The following is an 18,123-nucleotide window of genomic DNA, read 5'->3' on the forward strand; positions in this document are numbered from 1 at the left end:
ATTGAGTGTATGGTGAAAGAGGGAAAATGGGTCAAAAGGGAGGGAGGGCAGACCATCTTCCCATGCTGGGATCAGTCATGCCTTAAGAAGGAATGCAGGAGGCTGGAGAGATGGCTCAGCAGTTAAGAGCACTGACTGCTTTTCTGAAGATCCCGAGTTCAAATCCCAGCAACCACATGGTGGTTCACAACCACCCACAATGAGATCTGGTGCCCTCTTCTGGTGTGTCTGAAAACTGCTACAGTGTACTTACATATAATAAATAAATAAATCTGAAGAAGAAGGGGGAGAAGGAGGAGTAGTAGGAGGAGGAAGAGGAGGAGGAGGAGGAGGAAGGCAGCCAGTCAGTCCAAAGGGACTAGTGTGTACTCTCGGTGCTTTGTTTGATTCCCAAAGGGCAGTCTTGGAACCCTGCAGAGATAGACAGAAATGGAAACCACAGCAAACAAGCTAGTTAGAGTGAGTGAGCAGAGCAAGAGAGCTGGCAAACACACAAAGCCAAAAGAAATGTCTGTCAAGTTTGGCCCCACAAAGCAAAGCAAAGCAAGCTCACATACATTTCCTGAGACTCATCCCTGGCTGGAGGGAGAGTGATGTCCCTGAGCATTTTTGGAAGAAAGAAGGGAAGAAAGAAAGAAAGAAAGAAAGAAAGAAAGAAAGAAAGAAAGAAAGAAAAGAAAGAAAGAAAGAAACTGTTGACCTGAAATTCTGACCCCATACTTGCTTGCTAAAAATAATGGCGGCTGCAGGGGGTGGGGGAGGTAGGGTGGATCAAGGTCATAAGGAATTTAAAAATCCCAATATACTTTTGTTGTTGCTGCTGTTGAGCTGCTGTTCCTAGTGTGAAGAACACTGCTAGCTCGCCTTCTTCTAAGAAACCCTCTTGTCTTTAGGGATCCTTCATTCCCTAGCTGTCAGACTGAGTTCACAGCAGAAAACAGGCTTTCGGGGAGAAGCATGTCCCTGCCCCTGTGTGCTCATGCTGAGGGAGGCATGGGACAACCCCTTCTCCCTCTTAATGTTCTGTTTTGTCTTCATGTGTCCTTTCATACTGCCCAAAGTACTCTGGCCCCACTTTTACCACAGGTCTACAATCTGCAAATGAATTAAAGATAATAGACTTTTGGTTTCATAATATGAGCTTCATCCTTCATGATCTTGCTACTCATGCTTCCCAGGAGATTTTTGAGCAGTGTAATTCAGAATTTATGATTTTCTTGGCTTGCATATTTTTCTTTTACAATATTTCCCCTTTTGTTATTTATATTTTATGCATACTGGTGTTTTGTCTGCATGTATGTCTGTGCACCATGTGCACGCAGTGCCTGTGGAGGCCAGAAGATGGCGTCGGATCCTTGGGACTGGTGTTCCAGATGGTACGTGGGTGTCGCTGTGAAACCTGTGCTCTCTGGAAGAGCATCTGATACTTCTGAGTCATCTCTTCAGCCCAACTTCCATGTTTTGTTTTGTTTTGTTTTTAAAGGATGCCAGGAGCCTAAAAGTTGTTGTACTAGAATCTCTCCCTTCTTGGCTGGAAGTAGAAGTCTATTGTTGTTGTTGTTATTATTATTATTATTATTATTATCTTTTCATATGAAATATAGCACAATACAGAAAGCCTTGTCTTTGGTACTCTACTTTGTTATTACCAGATGTTGAATGTCTTAAATGAAGCATGACATCAGCCATTAAGGAATCTGTCATGTGCTGGTGTCTGTCCATGAGCATAAAACCACATCCTGGGATAATGTTGGGTGACTCCTGCCTTAGAGGCAGTACCTGCTCATGGCAGTCCCTGTTAACCAACCCAGCCGAGTGAGTAATTTAGTGTCCGCTAGGTACTGTTCTGGGGGATGTTACAGCCTGTCTCTTCATTCAGAACAGGTAATGTGCCTGAGTTAGGACAAAGTTAGATCCCTGAGGTCACATGGGGGCTCCTGACTGGTAAGTAGAAGGCCTGGGACTCAAACCTTGAACTGGAAGTTTTCAAAGTCTTTGCTCTTAAAAAAACTTACTATAGTTTCATCTAATAGTTATTAAAGGTCTGTTGGGGAACCATGGATGGAGAAAATACTGTCTTTGTCTTTAAATAATTAAGAGCAGAAGAAACTCATAAGCAGGTGTGGGAAGCTGGAGGCGTGGTAATGAGCCGCTAATGTTGCAGGAGTGCCTGAGGAGGAGGGGGAGAGGGAGGGAGGGGAAGGGGGGAGAGAGAGAATACGTGTGTGCACTTGTGTGTGCTCCTGTGTGGATATGTGTGACTGAGTGGCTGTCAGAGTGAGGGACGACTTTTACCAGAAACTTGGCACTACAGTGGATGGCATTGGAGCAAAATAGCTTGTGCTTTCTCTGTTAGACTAGCTTCAAATAAATACAATGGCTTTAAAAATAATAAAGAACAGCTAGGTATGGTGTCTGCACTCTCAATATTTATAATTTGTGCCATCTCAACTACTTCATGCTTCATCCAGTTTCTTACTAGAAACTGCAGTCTTAAATTCTGTACACTATAAATCTTAGGTCTTTTGTGTGTTGTTTTTTCCTGCTTTCTTCCCAAGCTTGAGAAATTGTCATTTAACTGATGTTCACTGCCTTTCATTTCTCTCCCCTCTCCTTTGCTACTTTTTGATAGTCTGGTGCTTACAGCCCTTTTGATTGCCTGGCAACATAAATCTCCCTTTTGTTTGCCAAAACTAAGATGGTATCTCCGACATTCTATTATGTGAGGTGACAGGCTGGCCTGGCATTTGATCAGTTGATCACTATGGTTTAGTCAATTTGACACAGAAGTTAATTGTCACATGCCCTTTCACCTCTCAGTTTTCTGGCAGTTTTCCTGTCTTAAGAGCCATGATAATTTGCCCTGTAAAGCTGAAAACTGTCTATGTGACACAACCTAGAATCACCTGTGAAGAGAGTCTCAATGAGGGATTGTCCAGATTGTGCTGTTTTTGTGGGCATGTTTTGGGGGTGGATTATGTTATATATGTGGAGAGGCCCAAACCACTCTAGATGGCACCATTCCCTAGGCATGGGCCATGGACTATAGAAAAGTGGGGATACTGAGCTGAGCACTAACAAGCAAGTGAGCATGTATGCGTTCGTTCTCTTTGTTCCTGATCACCAGCTTTCTTGTTTGATTATTTTTAAGACAGGGTTTCTCTGTGCAACCCTGGCTATCCTGGAACTCAAGCTATAGACAAAGATGGCCTCAAACCCAGAAATCCACCTGCCTCTGCACCATGAGTGCTGGGATTAAAGGCGTGCGTCACCATACCTGGCCCCTAAGTTGCTTTTTGCCAGGGTATCTTATCCTAGCAACAGAACCAAACTGAAAACAAAACCAAGTGCCATGTTTCTTAATCTAGTTGAGCTCAGTCTTAGTATGTTGGTGTTAATTGTGAAAAGGAATCTTCTCCTTGCTTGTCTAATAAAATTATAACATATATGTGCATTCTAGGGCCACCGAAACAAAATGGCACTTACTGATTGCATGGATGATGCAAATCTGTTCTCTACAGCTCTACAGCCTGAAAGTCCAAGATGTTGCAGGTTGAAATTTTTCTGAGACCTCCCACTTGGCCTCTGATGGTCACCCTCTTGTCTGTTGTCTGTGCTTAATAAAGACACCGGCCTTAACATATAGCCATGTGACCTCATTTAACCTTGTCATATCTTTGTTGAGTGTAGTTTTTGCTCCCCCTGCTTTAAGGTCCAGGAATACGCCTCACTACCAGCCCCTTCCCAGAGAATGTTGGATACATGGATGAAAAACACAGATACACACATTGTTTGATTTCAACCTGCCTTCTTGGCTTAATTGCTGGGCACTTCTAATCTATAGCAGCTAGCATGCCCTTCCCAATACTCTTAGCTCAGCATCCTAAATCTGTCCTCAACTTTAGTTGCTTAGTTACATTTAGTCCCAGCTAAACACCCTGACCTCCCACTTGGAGAAGCAACCTATGGTCGCTCTGCCTTGGATCTCACATGGCTGGTCAATTTTCCCCTCCAAAACATGGTGCAAATCTCCTCCCCTGTGTCTGCTAGCTTGCCTGTGGGGCCTGGAAGTCTTGCCTATTACACCTACCTCATTGGCCACTAGCATCTTTAGTGATGGATCAAGAACCAATGGGGAACAGGACCTTAGCATCAGAACCACTTTCTACATCTCACCTTTTCAGTCCAATAAAACAAACAAACAAACAAACAAACACCTCTTCTCCCAGACATAAATAGAACAAAGCCATAACAATCATGTAAATTACAAAGTATGATATACAATTAACATCCAGTCTATCATGTTTTCCAGTTAGTTAAAGTACTCTACCATCATTCCTAAGTTAAAGAATTATGATTCCATCCCTGGATTGTGTTTAGATTTTAGTCTGTAACACCATCTGAAAAGCATGTCTTCCACTCTATAACCACCTCCTAACTTTGGCTGTCTTATGCAGAAAGGTTAAGGAAACTACCCGATGATCATTACAGGTGCTGTCTCCGTTTTGAAAGTGCAGAGCTGTTTAAAACTACCAGACTGTCTGTCATAAACCTTGATGAACTCTAAATGACCCTGCAGCATTTCCATGTCGGCAAAAGGAAAATACTTCCTTTTGTGGTCTGGCAGAGGGACTAAGAGGCAAGGTTGTGATTGATCCAAACCACAAGCTTCAATGGCCGTGATTGGTGCTAAGAGGAGGTTGTATTAGTTCTAATATGGCTGTGATCAGTCCAAATGTCCCCTCTTGGGCCAGGTGATCAGGCCACTCAGGCTTAGCCCATTATGCTCTCTTCTACTGATACTTGTGTGTGCAACATCAGACCCAAGAATAGGCTTCTTGTGAATGGTCTTTTCTTACTTACTTTTATCACTACAACTGGAGCTGACTGTGACACACACTCACACAAAGAAGTAGCAGAGGTAGTGATAACTGTCAAGGCGCAGGGACAAGAGTCTGAGATCTCAGGCCAAGAACTGGAGTGCTGCTGGGACCAAGGACACAGGGTCTAGATACCTGAGGTGTGCACATTGCTGTAACACTAGAGGGCGCCACTTGCCGCTACTTCTGCTGGCCTACTGCTTCTGTTCTCAGCAGTCAAAAAAAGCTTGCTTTCTGTGATTTCTAGCTAGGCAGAGCAAAAAGACCCTCAGCCAGTTGACTGTTGACCCAAGGTTGTCTTGGACATTATTCCCAGGGCTGGTGCACATTGAAGAGTTTTCTTAACTTTTATAGAGATTCTTTTACATGCTAGCAAACTTTATTTGTAGTGTTGTTATTGTAAAACATTGGGGATTAAGAGGTCAGTAGTAGGGAAGTGCCAAGGGAATTGACAAACCCCCAGTTTGATGTTTAAAGTACTTTCCATACTCGCTAAAAGTGCATTTGCTAGGTGGATGGTCAGTACCCCAGGAAGTCTGTCTTCACTGTTCCCTCATCTTCCTCCCTTCCCCAACTAGCCAGTCTCGTTCTCATCATACCTGTGTAGCCAATGGAATCTTACAGAAGTACCAGCCTTCCTCACTTCTATTTGTGTGTGAGGGTGGGGTGGGGGTTGGCCCAGAGGGTGATGTGAGGAATAATCAATCAATCAATCAATCAACCAACAATCATTGATTGTTTTTTCTTTCTTATTCATAGAGGCAGGGCCTCTTAGTCTAGTCCAGAGTTCACTGGTGGGGCCATTCTCAAAAGATAGCATGCTCTGGATGATCCCTGGAGAAACAAATTTGGGTCCTAAGGCTTTATTGGCAATCAAGGATTTCAAACCATAGCTACAGATATATTCCCCACCCTCTTCCTGCATCATTGAGTTCTTGAGCTCACAGCGCTCTCTCTCTCTCTCTCTCTCTCTCTCTCTCTCTCTCTCTCTCTCTTCCTCTCTCTCTCTTTCTCTCCAAGTTTTCACTATGTTGCTCTGCTTAGCTTGGAACTGACTTATCAGTGTAACTCTGGCTAGCCTGAAATTCACTGTCTCCCTATGTAGACCAGGCCGGTCTGAAATCCCTCCGGTGTGGAATTGGAAACCTGCATCATCCCACGCAGCCAGAGTGATCTTGGTTTTCATCTCATCAGTTGGCTACTTGAAACTTTGTAGCACACTGATTGCTCTCTCACTTCCCGTTCTTAGAAATGTTACAAAGCCGGTCCTTAACTCAGTCCTTGAACCTGTCTGATAAAAATATTCTGGTTCCTCCTAGAGGTGGAGCCTGGAGGACACTGCTGACAGCATCTTTCCTTCAGTTGCTAGCCTCACTATTCTTCCTTTTATTCTCAGCATCCCTATGGGCTTCCGGGCCTTCTCATATGTGCCTTATTGTCTCCTTCCTTTTTCCCTTTCACTTCCATTGCTATGGCAACCACATGCTTGTGAGTTACTAAGTTGGGCTTTGTCCTCCCTTCTTGAACTCTGTATCTAGACCCTCTTACCCTGCTTTCTAGTGGACACACTAACATCTAGATTGGGTCTCACGGATAATTCTATGAATGTTCTCAAATAAGGTAGGGTAGTGCAATGGTTAGTTTTATTCGTTGATTTTGACACCACCTAGAGACACCAGGGAAGAGAGTCTCTCTGAAGAACTGCCTAGATCAGTTTGGCTTGTGGACATGTCTGTGCGACAGTGTCTTGATTGTTAGGATGTGGGAAGACCCAGCCCATATGGGCAACACTATTCCCTATTCATAGTGCTATGGACTATTTAAGAGTAAAGCCTGCATTCACCTAGCTCTGCTCTTGACAACAGATGTGATGTGACCAGCTGTCTCAAGCCCCTGCTGCTATCCCTTTCCTACAGTGACATCCTATCACCTGGAATTGTGAGTTAAAATAAACCCCCTCTCTCTAAGTTATTTTTTGTTGGAGTATTTTATCACAGCCACAGGAAGGAAATTGGAATGCTTAGGAAAATGTAGTTACCATTGCACTAAACTCATAGTGTGAAAATCTGAGGATTCCCAAGACTTTCCCTGTAAAAACTCCCTGCGGTTTCAGAGAGTCTTGGTTTTGCTAATTCAGATCTTGTGTTAGAGCGTGCCTGAGTTAATGCTAAACATAAAAGTGCCTTTGCAGAGAACGGTGGAGGGTATCATTTTCCTGCCTTCAGATATGAACCTTGATGAATCCAAAAGTCTGATTTGTAGAAACAGCATCATAGACTGAGCAGCCAGGAGCCTAGGATGGACTTTGGATTAACTGTGGGTTGTGTGTTTCAGTCCTTAGCCTGGTCAGGCCACAGATCCTCAAGAATCGCTTGGTGTAGTCAGTTTTCTTTCTTAAGAAAGCACAAGCATATCTGAGTGCTTGTGTAACAGGAGCGTAGAGCAGTTGAAGCCTCGGGCTTTCTTCTGTGAGAGCCAGCCAGGCTTGGTACTTCTCCTGTTCCTGAGTTATTGCCTTAATGGTCAGTATGATGGTTGACAATGTCAACTTGATTGCAAACACCCAGGGAGCTGGGTGTGGTGACTCATACCTGAGATCCCAGCACTTGAGAAGCTGAGACAGGAGGATAACCACACTGTGGTGCCAGCCTGGGCTGCAGAATGAAACCTTGTTTTGTTTTAAAGTAGAAGTCTCTGGAGAGCCAGTGATGAACATTTTGGCATGTGCCTGTGAGGATGTAGCCAGAGAGGTTCCACCCAGTGTCAGCCCTGAACATGATGGCCACTATATAGACTGAATAAATATGGCGAAAGGAGAAATATCAGCTGAGCACTCTCCTTCCACCATTGCTGTTTCCCAGTCACCACAGGCTAAGAACTTCTCCATCGGGATGGACTTTATTCCTCTGGAGTGAGCCTGAGTTGAGTAAGCCACTGTGCTGTCACAGTGATGCAAAAATAAATAGATAGATAGATTGATAGATAGATAGATAGATAGATAGATAGATAGATAGATAGATGATAGATAACGCAGCCAGTAAGGCATGTTCTGAGGTTGACTCCCTGTCTCCTGGGTAATAGCTCTCTAGCTCTTTTGTACTTGGGCTAATATGGTACCTAAGATTTGCTTTTGTAAGGACGCCATGGAAGACAGTTTAACTACCAACCTTAGCATTCATAATCCATCTGTCTTCTGTGTCTTCTTCCATCTCTCTGACTACAATTTCCACATACTTTCCTTTGGGTCACTTTCCCTTAGTTATTGCTCAGGTTCTATTTTCAAGCGTCCTTAGCACATACTGATTATACAGAATAGCTGGTCTCATTATGGCATTCTACTTCCTGTCTATAATGGATCTTGATTGTGTTTCTCTCTATGACCTTTGTCCTCTATGTTCCTCCTACTCCTGCTCATCACCTCCCTCTTCCCAACTGGCCTGCACTGTGATATCTTGATGACTACTTGACAGTGGAAATGAGTCTCTGGGCTGGTCTGTGAGGGCTTAGTTAAGGATAGTGGCAGTTGAAGTGGGGAGGTAGGAAGGCCTACCAAGAATGTGGGCAGTGCCCTTGCATGGGCTGGGACCCTGACTGAATGAAAGGGAGGGAGACTGAGAAGGAGAGAGAGAGAGAGAGAGAGAGAGAGAGAGAGAGAGAGCTGAGTAAAAGCATTAATATCCCTCTATGTCCTGATTACACATGCAATGTGACCAACTGCTTCCTGTTCCTGCTTATAAGCTGTGGTGGTTTGGATGACAATGAACCCCATAGACCAGCATGTTGGAATCCTTGGTCCCAGGTTGGCAGAACTGCTTGGGAAGGATTAGGAGGCGTGGCCTTGGTGGAGGAGGTGTGTCGCTGAGGGCAGGCTTTGCCATTCCCTTGTCTTTCTTTCTGCTTCTTGCTGTGGGTCAAGATGGGAACCCTCAGGTGCTCCTGCTACTGTGCCTTTCCTCTGCCACCATGGATTCTAACCCTCTGGAAACTATAATCTCAATTAAATGTTTTCTTTTATGAGCTGCCTTGGTTGCGATGTTTTGTCATAGCAATAGAAAAGTAATGAAGTCACAAGCTTTCCTCACAATGATGAACTATACATTTGAACTATGAGCTCAAATAAACTTTTTCTTCCTCAAGTTCTTCCTGCCAAGTATTATTGTGTGTCAATTATTTTTACAGGGAAGGTAACTAAGGAACTAATACACTCATCTGCTTTCACGTATACTTGTTGTTGTTTGTGAACCAATGAACGTGATTACACAGACACAGGTGAGGCATCTGCAGAATTATGGGCAACTTACCAGTGTCTACAGCACTATAGAAAATGTCTCTTTTCCAGCAACAGGTAACTGCCTATAACTCCTCAGGGAAGAGTGGGACCCCACAAGCCCCTCCCGATGCCAGGGCAGGTTGTTCCTAGGCTCAAGTTTGTGTAAGATTTGTGCTGATAATCCATAGCTCCTGAGAACTTGAGAGCTTGATAGTCATCTCACGGCCTTAAAACAGTGCTCCATATCCCAACCCTTTCCCACCACTCTCACTCTTATATTCTTTCCCATCTTTTTCTGTGATACTCCCCGAGCCTTGGAGTGTGTGATATAGACGAGGCTTCCAGGCAGGTAGGATTAGGGTCTTAAAGCCACACCCATAGTGACACATCTACTCCAACAAGGCCATACCTTCTAACAGTGACACGCCCAGGGCTGAGCATATATAAACCATCACAGTTACTATCCTAATGGTCATGCCACATGCCACTGTTGTATTGGTGGGCGTGTCTTGCTTGTTATGTTGGTAGGGTAGTGTAGGATGCAGAGTCCATAGCTGAAGAGAGTAGAGAAAGCAGCCAGAAGGGCATATGGGGCCATGGAGGCAGGACAACAGCTTTAGGGATTTGCTCTGTAAGTCGCAGGGCTCTCTTCTCCTTGCTTTGTGAGAAAGACAGGAGAGGGTTAAGGAAGTGGAAGGAAGCAGCTCCTTTTTGAGACCATTGCATCATCCAAGGAGAGGTTACAGTAGCAGATGAACCAGCTGTGGTGGAAGTACTGAGAACTGATTGGGCCTGGCCTATATTTGGAAGATAAAGATGACAGGATATGGTAGCGTGTTGCATGTGTGCTATGAAAGGAAAAAAAGAGAAGTCAGAGATGAGTCAACTGCCTTTTGTTTCAGTGGCCTCAATAGTGTGTTAATTACTGAGGCAAGGGTCAGGTTTTACAAAGTGTATGTTCTAAAAGCCAGGTATGCCAAGCTTAGGAGATAGCAGGCTTTAAAAGCTCAGAGCCAGGCTGAAGTTGTAGCCTGGAAGGAGAGTGCACCCCTAGCATGCGCATGTGCAGGGCCCAGCAGGGGAGGAAGTCAACCCCCCCCCTCTGTTCCAGTTCCTAGTCTAGTCCATGTTACTGTGGGGTGAGGGGACAGCTGTCCTGAGAATTTTGTTATGTTATGTAAACATGGTTTTGTTTTAATCCCAGGTGTGGGCTATGGGGTTGCTTCAAATTGTCTATAGCAGCAGAGTCTTTGCTTCCTGGGCACTCTGGGAGGGTGTGATCATTGCCAGCTGCAGATACTTTAGTTCTGGGGACTCTGGAGAGGGAATAAATGCCAGAGCCTGGAGAGAGAAAGAAGGCAGCTGTCTTCTCTTCAGCAGGTCTGAAGATCGCTCCTCTTAGCTGTGTTACTTGAGACAGAGCTGGTATCCACCAAGTCCAGGAGTGTTCTGCTACCTACTCCTGACTTCGACATTCTGTGGTGGCATTTCTGAGCACACTCCATCTTTTCATGAGCGTCATCACCTGCTTGAAAGATGCAGGTGCTCTCCAGGGAAGATTTGCTTCCGTCATCGGGTTTTGACGAGAAGAAATACTCAAAGGTTCAGAATTCTCGCACTTACTCTTTTCCTGTTGGGAGGTAGCCTTTCCCTAAGCTCATTTCAAACTTTGCCTGCAGGGTGTGCCCAGAGGGTAGAGACAAGCCTGAAAGGGCACAGAAAAGCTTTCCAGTGTAAGAAAAGTGCATGTCAGTAGTGTGTGACCATGTGAAATGAGTGTGTTATTTATTTATTGTGTGCATGTGTGTGCATGTGTGTATGCATGTGTGTGTATACATGTGTGTGTATGTGTGTGTGTGTATGAGCATGAGTAAGTGGGTGTATATATGAAAGTGGGTGCTTGTAGCCATGGAGATGAGAGGACACCCTGCCTCTGCCAGTTTCTCCTACTACCGTGTGGCCTCCAGGAATCAAAGCAGGCTACTGAGCTTATCTGCAGGCACCCTTACCTGCAGGTCCTTTATCACTGTTAACTGATTTGACATTGTGTTTCTACTACTGCAACTTTCATCACTGAGACTCAACCCACAGAGACGGAAATTACACTGACGTAGCTCTAGCTCTGTTGTTCTTGCCACACAGGGTGTAAATACCAGAGTTCAGAAGTATCTGCTTTGGTGCTTAAGCTGAGGTCGCTATGTCCCAGTGATTGACACATGATCTTCACAGCTTGCTTGGCTCTCACGCTTGACTGTAAGGTCTGGACGGGTTACTAAACTCGTGGGGTTCAGCTCCCTGCTTTATTACATTGTGATAAGTTTCCTCATCTCCCTGGACTTGTTCTAAGTACTAAATGAATTTATGCATATTTACAACAGGGTAACTTCTCAATAAACGCAGCTACTATCATTATTCAAAATGTAGAGAGCAGACTGGCGAGAAGGCTCAGAGGTTAAAAGCATTTGTCTGCTCTTCCAAAGGACATGGGTTCAATTCCTAGCAACCACATGGCAGCTCACCACTGTCTGTAAATCCAGCTCTGGGGGATCTGATACCCTAATACGGACCATAAATGCAGGCAAAACACAAACACACACATAAAATAAAAAATAAACAGTTTAAAAATAATGTAGAGAGCTGGGCAGTGGTGGCGCATGGCTTTAATCCCGGCATTTGGGAGGCAGAGGCAGGCGGATTTCTGAGTTTGAGGCCAGCCTGGTCTACAGAGTGAGTTCCAGGACAGCCAGGGCTACACAGAGAAACCCTGTCTCGAAAGAAAAAAAAAATGTAGAGAGCAAGAAGGACACCAAGGGCAATATTTGGGGAATATGGGAATTCTGAGAACAAAGATGCTTTACATTGATGAGACGGTGAGTAGTTAGTTACAGTGGACAGGGGGCTGTGCGCCACACATGCCTCGTCTATTTTAATCCTCATTACACTAACATTACACAGTAAGAAATAGAACTAAGGAAGCTGAGTTAATCTGCCCAAGATATTTCAGCTTGTAAATGGAAAATCTCTTACTCTAGAGCTACCACAAAATACCACACACAAAAAAATACAAACTTGTGTTTCATCTTTGAAGTGGGTTTTGATGAATATCACAGATGCAAATGGAACCAGAGCCTAAAGGATCACTCTATCTGATGCATTATCCTATCAATGAAGAACCTCACTCTACCTGATGATGCATTATCCTATCGATGAAGAACCTTTTCCTGTGCATGGTACGCGGCAGCTTCTGGCAGACTCCTGTGAGCTTATGAACAGCTTTTAAAATAATATGCTGCCCACAGAGAAAGTCTTCCTCAGGGGCAGTCACTGGTGTTCATTTATGTAGAATCTAAAGTCACTCCGGCACAAAGTGCCAACTGTAATTTTGGACCAAATAGAGACATCAAAGTCATTTGTTAAATCCAAGTTTATTTTTTGACTGTTCTAGTTTGTTTCCTTGAAAATCTTTTCCAGTTTTCAAAAGATTAAAATGTTTATGTGTGTGTGTGTGTTTGTGTGTATATCTAAGAGTGCATCAGATCCCCTGGAGCTAGAGTCGCAGGTGGTTGTGAGATGCTAGATATGGGTGATGGGATCCAAACCTAGGGCCTGGAAGAGCAGCAAGCACTCTTAACTGCTGAGCCACCTCTCCAGCCCCATCTCTTCTGTTCTTGATCGTCGCTGTGGGGACCAAAGGCTCTAGGTAGGAGATTTGATCTGTCTTTGATATCACCTCTGTGCTAAGTCTGTTTGCTTTATCTTCAAACCAAACTATTTATAACAACATGCTTAAGTTCTGGTTACATCCTAGTGAGATGCTTTTTTGTGGTCTGGTTTCTTGTGGAGCCTTTCGCTCCTTTAAGCATCTACAGTGTCTATTAGTTATTTAGTTTCTGTTGCATGTGTGTGCATTTGTTCCCTCACATTGGTCACTTAAAACAGCTGCAGCAGACTAATGAGTGTCCCTAAATGCCTTTCAGATGACGACCTCTGAAATCATGAACCTCACAGTACCATGGTGTTGATGGCTTGCTTCAGACTCCTGGGCTGCACATGGCCTGAAGTTTTCACATCTGCTGGTACTGGCCAGGCTGGGTAGTATTTTCTACAAATGATTTTTAGCTCCCGTTCTGGTTAATTTTAACTGTTGGCTTGACACAACTTGGAATCATTTGTGAAGAGAGTCTTAAGTGCGCGCACGCACGCACACACATACATACACACACACACACACACACACACACACACACACACACATTGAAACCCCAAATGAAAGATACCTTTAAGGAATAAAATTTCATAAAGCCATCTCAGCTGTATTTACACCAACATGGCATATGTCCATTTTACTAATTTCTAACAAGGAGTAGCAGTTATCTTTAAATAGTTACAAGAAACTATACTACTCGTTTTAGTTCTAGAAAGAATGAAACCCTTTTCATTATGCAAATTAAATTACAAGATACACTTGTAATCTTTAACCATTAATGTCTATGTAACAGGCTCCCTTAAACAATGGTTGACTTCAGCAGGACAAATAGGGCTCTTCTGGTATTCTAAAAAAAAAACCAGTGTGCTTATCTGAAAGTCAGAGGTTCAGCTAAAATCCAACCTAAATGTAGTATCCAATAGAAATGCAAAAGGTTTTACATAGAGAGAAAACCCTTAAGAGTTCCTTAAGCAGCAAGAGAGCCTTCACAATACAGCTTTAATATGGGTACCACTGTCTTTGTTGTTGTTGTTCCCTGGCTCCTGAAGTTTGACATTGAAGTCCTCTGCAATTGCTCGTTGTTACAGTAGGTATCTCTGCTGTGGCCCCTTCTGTCTCAAAAGGAATAATATGTAGAATTCACAAGGCAAAAGCTCAAAGACCCTTGGTCACTGCTTTCTCTACAATGATTGCTGGGTTCTCCCAATAGTTAAGAATGGTATCAAAGCTGGCCCTGGCTGTATGGTCCTTCAGCATCAGGTATTGAGTATGAAAGGCACCAAAGTGACTTTCTGGTTCCCAGTGGGCATGAAAATGTCAGCATGTGGAAGGTACAACATGCTGTGAAAGAGATGGACAACTGATGGTAAGTAAGTGCCTTTGGTGTTGTCACCATGAGAGAGGTGAGGAGCATTCTCCATAGGACCCAAGACAAAGGCGTCATTCCTGCATTTTCCAGGTGTCCCAGACCATATGTGGAAGAGCAAGGATGACTGCTGCCACGTGCTGCCACCAAAGCATCAGAGCTCTTGGCCGGTATCTCATCACCACAATGAGTACATCCTAGGGGCTAGAGACTACATGGGTATTTCAGGCAGTCTTTTGATCCTACCCTCAACTTGGTGAGTACAAGCCAATTTCTTTTTAGACTTGAAGCAAAGTGACGGACCATATTACTTCTCAGACAAACAGCACTTAAACAGGTTTGGGCAGTTTTAATGAGGATTTCTCTACATCAGTTTGGCCTGTTGACATGCCTGTGAGGGTTGTCTTAATTTTTAATTGATGTGGAAATACCCAGCCTACGTTGGGTAGCACCATTCCCTTGGCTTGGGAGCCTAGAATGGATAAGAGAGGAGAAAGCTAGCTGAGTATAAGCAGCAAGCAGTCAGGAGGCACGGGTGCATTTGTCTTCAGTGAGCCTGCTCTCCACCAGGATGGGAGAGCCTCGCTCACATATTTGCATCAGGTGTTGCAGACAGTGTGAATGAACTAGATGCTGATACTTCTTTGGAGCTCACAAAAGGACTGGAGTTTAGCAATACAAAGATTTTCCTCCCCTAGGGGCAAACAATCATGCCGTGTCATTTTCTGTAAGGGGTTAAATATTTTCACGGTCTTTACACTGTTATGGATCTCGTGTGGAATGTCACCTGTCACGGGCAGAGGGTGTTCCGTGTCTAGAAACTTGCCTGCAGCCTTCTTCCTCAAAACATCAGAGCTTGCTCTTGTGTGTTGACAAGACTTTGCCTCTCAGAGTTTCTATGCCACTCGTGACACATGGCATATTGAGCTTTGAGGTGAAAGGTGAGATGCAGGCTCCTATCTGAAGATCAAATACACTGTGCAGGTTGCAATCTTGAACATCTCTGTATAGTTCTTATCTTTCTCTGATTTGGAAGCCAAGGCTAGAACCTTGTGAACATCAGAACTTGTGAGCCTTAGTACTCAGGGGACCAGGAAGGCTCTCTCCTGGATCACAATGCCTGTCCTTGCTTGGAGCTCTGGTATCAGTAAAGCAAGCTTAGAAGTCATGTGCCTAGTTCTAATTAACTCCTCCATCTTCTTCCAGTGCACATAAGGTTCTTGTTTTCTGTGGGAAACCAGCTGAAATCATGTATCCTATTGGGTGAAGGAAAACTCTTCATCCAACCAGAATGAAAAACTTACCTTTTCATCCACAGGCTGACTAGGACTGGTGTTCTCTTACCCTTCACACAGACATCAACTCAAGCCTGAGGTACTAGTTTAAGTCTTGTCTGAGGTGATGCATATGAAATCCAGGCCACAGCTCTGCTTTATGGTCCTGGTGCCAGGACTTAGAAAATCACTGCACGTTGTCAGTTGGCTTCCTACTGGCTGAGTTCACAATTGTAAGACCCGAAAAGGATTCACCTTGTTAGCAAGGACAGTCAAAAGCAGAGTGAGCTTCAGATGGTAGTGGTGCTTATGGGAGAGGCGTGCTAAGGGGTTGTGCATGATACGAGGGATGCAAGGAGGCAACATGAGTCCCTCAAAACGGCACCGAGATCCAGACGAGAACCAGGTTAGCTTTCTAAAACTGATTCCTGACATTGAGAAGTCACTGCATAGGAACGAATGAGAGCACTGGGTCACCCCTCTGCTTCCCTTTTGTGCCCTACTTTGTGGTTCTGAGTCAGGACTTGGCAAGCTATACTTCCCCTTTGTCAGTTGGCTTCCTGTCAGATTCTGCCAACCAGGGGCACTAGAGGCACACCAGAGCCCAGAAGGAGGGAGACAGTGCTCCTTCCTGTTTGGCTGGCTGTCCCTGCCTGTGTCAGTCCAACAATAGTTCTGAAAGCCTCACAGTGGGACTTGTTTGGACTTTCCATTTCGCACCCCCCCAAGTCTTCTAGAAGCATCTTTATTATAGAAATATGTTTATTGTTCATATATAGACAGTAATACCACTGAACTGGTGTTCTTCTTTGTGTGTGCACATTTAAGTACACATGATAGTATGTGTGCACATGTATTTCTACATGTATGTATGTGGGTATGCACATGTATATTCGTGAATGTATGTGCTTACACTTGTGTGTGTGTGTGTGTGTGTGTGTGTGTGTGTAGATCAGAGGTCAATCATCTCAGGCATCATTCTCAGGAGTTGTTCACTTTTCTTTTTGAGACAGGGTCTCTCACTGACCTGGAGCTCACCAAGTTAGCAAGGCCAGTGAGCCCCAGGGATCTGTCTGCCTCTGCCTTCCTGGCCCTGGGATTAACAGTGCATGCCACTGTGCCTGCATTTTTATGTGGCTTCTGGGGATCCAACTCAAGTCCTTGTGCTTGCAGGGCAAGCACTTCTCTAAGTGAGCCACTTCCTTACTCTCTTAGTGCTCTTTATTGAGAGAGGCTTGACTTCAGGGCCCTCTGGGGCCCTCCTTGAGTCCCAGGAACAGTTGGACAGCAGCATGGTTTTCAGAGGCCTTGGTTATAGCTCTACATAACTGTTAGGTTTCTGCCAAGGTGCTAGGTTTAACACTCAGCCCTCTCACCTTTGTCCCTGAGCTGCAGGTCTGGGAGCTGAAATTAGCTCCCGTGTGTGTCAGTCCTTTCTACTGTGCCACTCTCCACAGTGACCTCTCTTTGATGGCACAATGTGGTCCTCGTTCCTTCCTCATTTGTTGTGTGGTCTTACTTTTGCTTTTGTGACTGGACTTTACCAACACCAAACAGATTAGGTACAGTTAATGGGAAAATGAGTGACCTGGAAGATTGGCTGGGGCATCCCACAGAGTACGTCACACATGGAAAACAAGAATAAGAGTGTTAGGTGCTGAGGAATTCCTCTTTCACCAACATATGATCTATGCTGTTTCAGACCAACACTCCTGAGAGTAGAAATAATTATCAGAGGATTGAAAGCATTCTATAAGGCACAAATCTCTCAACAAAGGCCAGGAAAGCTGGGCAGTGGTGGCGCATGCCTTTAGTTTAGTTCCAGCACTTGGGAAGCAGAGGCAGGTGGATTTCTGAGTTTGAGGCCAGCCTGGTCTACAGAGTGAGTTCCAGGACAGCCAGGGCTATATAGAGAAACCCTGCTCGAAAAACAAAACAAAACAAAAAACAAACAAACAAACAAACAAACAAACAAAAAACCAAAGGCCAGGAAAATGAGTGGTCCAGGCCGCTAAGGAAATCTCTGTCTAGTCATTAGTGGACCACCAAGTCAGTTGCCACGTAAGACAGAGGAAACATGTATTACAGACTCAATCCGGCCAAGTGACGGAATGGACATCATCACCCCCGAGTCATGGAGCGGGAGCACAGGGGCTGAGTGACTCTCAATTCCCGTATCATTCCGCTCAAAATATCCAGCTATCAACCAAAAACGCAATACACCACAGAAACAGGAAGCTTGGCTGTGAGGGGAAAAATCTGGAAGCCCAGACTCTGAAATTACCAAACAAAGACACCAAGCCAGCTATTAATATTTTGAATGAGCTAGTGACAGCTGTGTTGAAAGAACAAAAGGATGCTGGGTGTATTCTACCAGACAGAGAACACAAATAGATTAAAATGTATATAAAAAGGACCAAGTGGAAACACTAGAGTTATAGTTTTAACTGAAATAGAATTTTGCGGAGGAGGTTAACATTCAGATTTAAATTGGCAAAAGAAAACAAACAAACAAACAAACAAACAAAGAAATCCAACCAATCTTTTTCTCAGTCTGAGGTGAAAAAGAGGATGAAGGGAATGGAGGAGAGTCAGGTGGACCTGTAGGAAACCAGTATACGCCCCAA

At 44.4% G+C, this 18,123-nt stretch overlaps 1 long non-coding RNA gene and 1 pseudogene across 3 annotated transcripts in view; one reads left to right on the top strand and one right to left on the bottom strand.

Annotated features, from left to right (window-relative positions):
• Positions 1-1,823: 1,823 nt before the first annotated feature.
• Gm12223 overlaps positions 1,824-18,123 on the top strand; it is a 118,670-nt gene continuing 102,370 nt past the window's right edge. For 2 of the 3 annotated variants that reach the window (XR_003949548.1, XR_003949549.1), the window contains exons 1-3: positions 1,824-1,944; positions 13,128-13,226; positions 14,316-14,478. This is a non-coding gene — a long non-coding RNA (predicted gene 12223). Of the gene's footprint in view, positions 1,945-13,127; positions 13,227-14,315; positions 14,479-15,540; positions 15,597-18,123 lie in introns of those variants that run through there. The other variant, XR_879857.1, reaches the window with a different exon arrangement.
• Positions 13,946-14,653, bottom strand: Gm18323 (predicted gene, 18323; annotated as a pseudogene).

This window comes from Mus musculus, chromosome 11 (assembly GCF_000001635.26).
Source record: "Mus musculus strain C57BL/6J chromosome 11, GRCm38.p6 C57BL/6J".
Lineage (NCBI taxonomy): Eukaryota > Metazoa > Chordata > Mammalia > Rodentia > Muridae > Mus > Mus musculus.